Here is a 4,550-nt window from a genome sequence, read left to right as displayed (position 1 = left end):
CTCTTACTCCTTCAGTGTTCTGGTGCTCTACCCTCTTCTCTAAAATTTTTACTCCAATGGTAATCGCTCCAACATCATCATCATCCTCAACTCTAGGCTTTCTAGGATCAGACTCATCAAACACTACATGAGTAGTTTACTCCACCACCAAAGTCCTCTTATTAAACACCCTAAAAGACTTCCCAACACTAGAATATCCTAAGATCACTCATTCATCAAATTTTGGGTGAAATTTTTCTAAGTGAGACTTCCCATTATTGTGAATGAAAATCTTACAACCAAAGACATGAAGGTGGGAAAGATTGGGTGTCCTACCCTTAAGAATCTCATAGGGTGTCTTATGTAATTTGGCTATAACTTTCACCCTATTCAACACATAACAAGCTGTGTTAACCACTTCAGTCCAAAAAGTATTTTGGAAGTGAATACTCAGTAAGCATGGCTCTAGCAGCTTTCGCTAAGGTTTGGTTCTTCCTTTCATCTACCCCATTCTGTTGAGGGGTCCTAAGAGTTTAGAAGTTATGGCTAATCTCCTTGTCCTCCCAAAAATCTCCAAATCTCTCATTTTCAAACTCTCCCCTATGGTCACTATGGATGGTCAAGATCTCACAACCTAGCTTTTTCTGAATCCAAGAGAAGAAGGCTCTAAACTCATCAAAAGACTCATTTTTGTGTGACAGAAATCTAATCCAAGTAAACCTTGAGTAGTCATTGATAATCACAAAACCATAGATATTCTCTCCCAAGCTGGTAGTGCTAATGGGTCAAAATAAATCCATGTGAAGGACTTCTAAAGGTTTAGAGGTGCTAATGTCCTTAATGGAGTTAAAAGTAAAGTAGACTTACTTTCCTAATTAGCAGGCACCCCAAAGGTTGTGTTTTGAAAACTTAAGCTTGGGGACACCTCTAACTAGGTCTTTTTGGGTCACTTTCCTAAGGGTTTTTATACTGGCAAGACATAATCTCCTATGCAACAACCATGAATTATCAGCAGCATTTTTTAAGCAAAATAAAGCAGCACATTCAATATTATTTAAATCAAGCATGTAAACATTGTTGATCCACTTTCCTTGCAAAATAGTGTTATTATTTAAGCTGATAATGCATGAATTTGCCAAAAAATTTATGATGAAGCCCTTGTCAGAAAGCTGACTGATGCTGAGCAACTTGTGTTTCAGTCCATCTACAAGCAAAATATTTTCAATCAAAAGATTCATAGAATTACCAATTATACCCGATCCTACCACCTTCCTGTTGGTGGAATTTTGGAAAACAGGTTTTGAAAAATATTAGTTTTCTTTGGGGATCTTAAGATTAAGGTTGAGCTCTAATTCTAAGGTCGAATCAACTCGTTAGAAAGAGTATATCACCCTGGGGGACAAAGATAAACTTTCATAACGGTATTCAGACTTAGAAATATGTAAACTCATCTTGAATATTATGATCGGGTCCTAAAGAGAACTTCATATGGCCCCGAAGGAGCAAAGTAGAGTTCAACTAAATACCCAATTACAATATTCAAGAAGTATGATAGTCGCATTCACATCCAAAGCCTTATCGAAGAAGGATATATCTCCCCAAAGGGAAATGATAATACCATTCTACGATAATTCTTCTAATGCAACGACGACGATCATTCTTTAACTTTTCCCAAAGAAATCTAGTGAAGTTTTAAAATCAATTTTAAAATCAGGTGTGTGGGGTTCTAAATCTCCTACGAGCGCAAGCCCTCGTAGTTAATTACATCGTAGGGAGAATAAGTCCCCTACGAAAACTCTCGATTAGAAAAAGAATGAAATTTTGTTAGATTTTCTAGGAGTGATATCAAAGCATGAATAGAATTATTGGAAAATCAAAAGGGAATGAATCAAGATTGAGCAGTTATTAACAGATTCAAAGGAAGAGAGGTAGGGGACACTTTGAGATTCCAGAACTATCCGGAAGTGCCCCAACTTAATCTAAGTGTTGGGCTTTATATTTTAGGATTGAGATGAAGCTTTAATTAGAGTTAAGTATTTTATTAGAAATTTGGGACTATATTCCCGAAATTTGGGGTCTTATAATCAAAGATCTGCCCCGGATCCTAAATCTATTTTGGACACTGGACCACAGTCGTCCGATCCTAACTAATGCAGTGCAAGGTCTGGACTTACCCCGGCCTGGATTGGGGAGCCAGCTAACCACCTAGTCGATTTAAAAGAGATGAGTCCGGTCTTTTATGAAAGAGTGGTAGGGACGTTGTAATTAAAGTTTTGGAGAGTTGGGGCCGACATCTAGAGATTTTCCTAATTGGCCCCTTCAACTTATGTTGGGTGCTAAAATGCTAAACTGATGCAATTAAAATTTTGACTCTTTAAGTTTGTATCTAATGCAATGCATGCTAGTTAACAACTTCCAATCAAGTATGCTTGAAATTTTAAAAACAGGCTTATAAAATAGTTTTTTAGAAGACTGGACTTCCCCAGGTCCGGCACCTCGTCCTCATAGGTCAGACTATCCGGACTCTACCCGCAGGCGGGGAAGGGTCTAAAGCAAGGAAAGAGTAATGCAAAAATATGCATGCGACCCCGGGGTCGATCCCCGGCTAATTCCCTAGATTCGTTATCTTTCTATGTTATTTAGACTCACTAAAATTTTAGACATTTAAGGTTATGAGTAGAAAACTTTCACACCCTCACGAGTCTCACGTATCCAGGCGAAAACAAAAAGCGGCATACAATCGCCAAAAAACTAGTAAAAGCAAGTAATCCTAAAGGCAATCAGATCATCACATCAAATATAAATTAATTAATAAATGTCCATAGGCAGAATTGCCTTGCTTATTACAAACCAGAGTTTTGCAGAAAGTAAAGTGGCCGGGCACCACTGACAACAACCCGGATTCTAAACCTAGTAACGACGCAAGTTATTTTGAGTGGGATACTCTCAATCTTCAAATCCTCAAATCTTCAATCTCATTCTTCTTTGGACTCCTTTTCTTCAATCTTCTTGGAATCTTCGTAGTGGATTACCCAAATGGACAAGAGGGCACTTCCCTCTAAGGGGGAAGGCCACTCTTTCCTCTTTGGGTAAGGAGGAGGTATGATCCAAATTTGGATTTCCAAATGGAAAAGGAGTGTTCCCTAAAGGGGTATCCTTTCCTCTTTGGAATCCAAGCTTTGGATCTATGTATCCCAACTCAAAATCAACTTTCACAACACTTGACACTTACACAAATTACATTAATATCAAAATAAAAATCTAGACTCACCTGCAGGGTTATCCTAAGCAATTAATATATAAAAAGCAGTTATTCCCAAGCAGTTGTATATGAGCAGAAAAGAAAGTAAACACACTGGCCACGCTCTTTTTATGATTTGGGGGCTTTAGCAGCTGAAGCACCTGTGCAAAGAGTTTATAATATTTATGCATTTTTTGATTTGCCCCCTTTTTATATTGCCCTGCATGAGCGTGGCCACCTGCAGAAAACTGTGTCAACATCCAGATCGTACCTAACCTAAGGGTAATCTAGTCGCCAAACACATCAATCCATCCACAGAGTACAGAAAAAGTAAGCAGACACAGCAAAGCAATCTCATCCACAACATGCAGTGAAAACTACGAAAAATCCGGCACACAGCAGTAAAGTAAACACCGGCCTAACCTAGATCTAGAGTTGGTTGTCCTAGCACATCATCTAAAGTGTGTGAGAAAGGTCGTGTGGCTGGGGTAGATCCTAAAGTGGGTTATTAGTTGAAGTTGTCTAAAAGTCTGGGTTTGTTAAGGCTTAAAAGGGGAGTTAATGTTAAGATTTAAGTATTAATAAATTAAGAATTTTAATTAAACTTATTTTAAAAGTTAATTGATTACTACCTTTGTTTCACACCGAGGCCGTGAAGTTTATTTCACCTTCCTTGGGGCTAAGCTAATAGCCTCGTAGGCCTGGGTTACCCAGTAGCAATCGGGGTTGATTAAGTTGATTTAAATTGGTTGGAATTAAAGGAGTGGATTAATACAAAAATGAGTTAGTTACTGATTTTTAAAGTTGATTAATTTAAGTTTGCCATTAATTGATTCGTGGCGTTGTGCCACCAGGCTCGAGGAACCAGCCTCCTTAGGACACTTAGCCCCGCAGCCCGGAGTAGTCCAACCGATAAACCAAATTAATGTAATTGAATTAGAGACTTTTAAAAATGTTAAATAATTAAAAAGTTAATCCATTTTAAGGTTTGACACCCTTTAGAATCCATTCGTGGCGTTGTGCCACCAGGCTCGAGGAACCAGCCTCCTTAGGACACTTAGCCCCGCAGCCCGGAGTAGTCCAGCCAATAAACTTCAACTTTAGGGTGGTTGTTGTGTTTTAAAGGATTTGTTAAGTGTTTTAAACATTAAACCAATATTTTCTGAATTTTAGAATGATTATGAGTTTTAAGAAAATTTTAGAATATTTAATGATTTAATTAAGGGGTTAAAAGTTGAAATCTTGATTAAGACCAAATTCTGGAATGTTTGTATTTTATTAAAAAAACTAGACCTTACTACGATCAGTTAGAAGGTAAGTACGCTGAAAT

Source organism: Dendrobium catenatum, unplaced genomic scaffold (assembly GCF_001605985.2).
Source record: "Dendrobium catenatum unplaced genomic scaffold, ASM160598v2 fragScaff_scaffold_1355, whole genome shotgun sequence".
Taxonomy (NCBI): Eukaryota; Viridiplantae; Streptophyta; class Magnoliopsida; order Asparagales; family Orchidaceae; genus Dendrobium; species Dendrobium catenatum.
The sequence above is the reverse complement of the archived record's forward strand: the minus strand, read 5'-3'. Positions refer to the sequence as shown.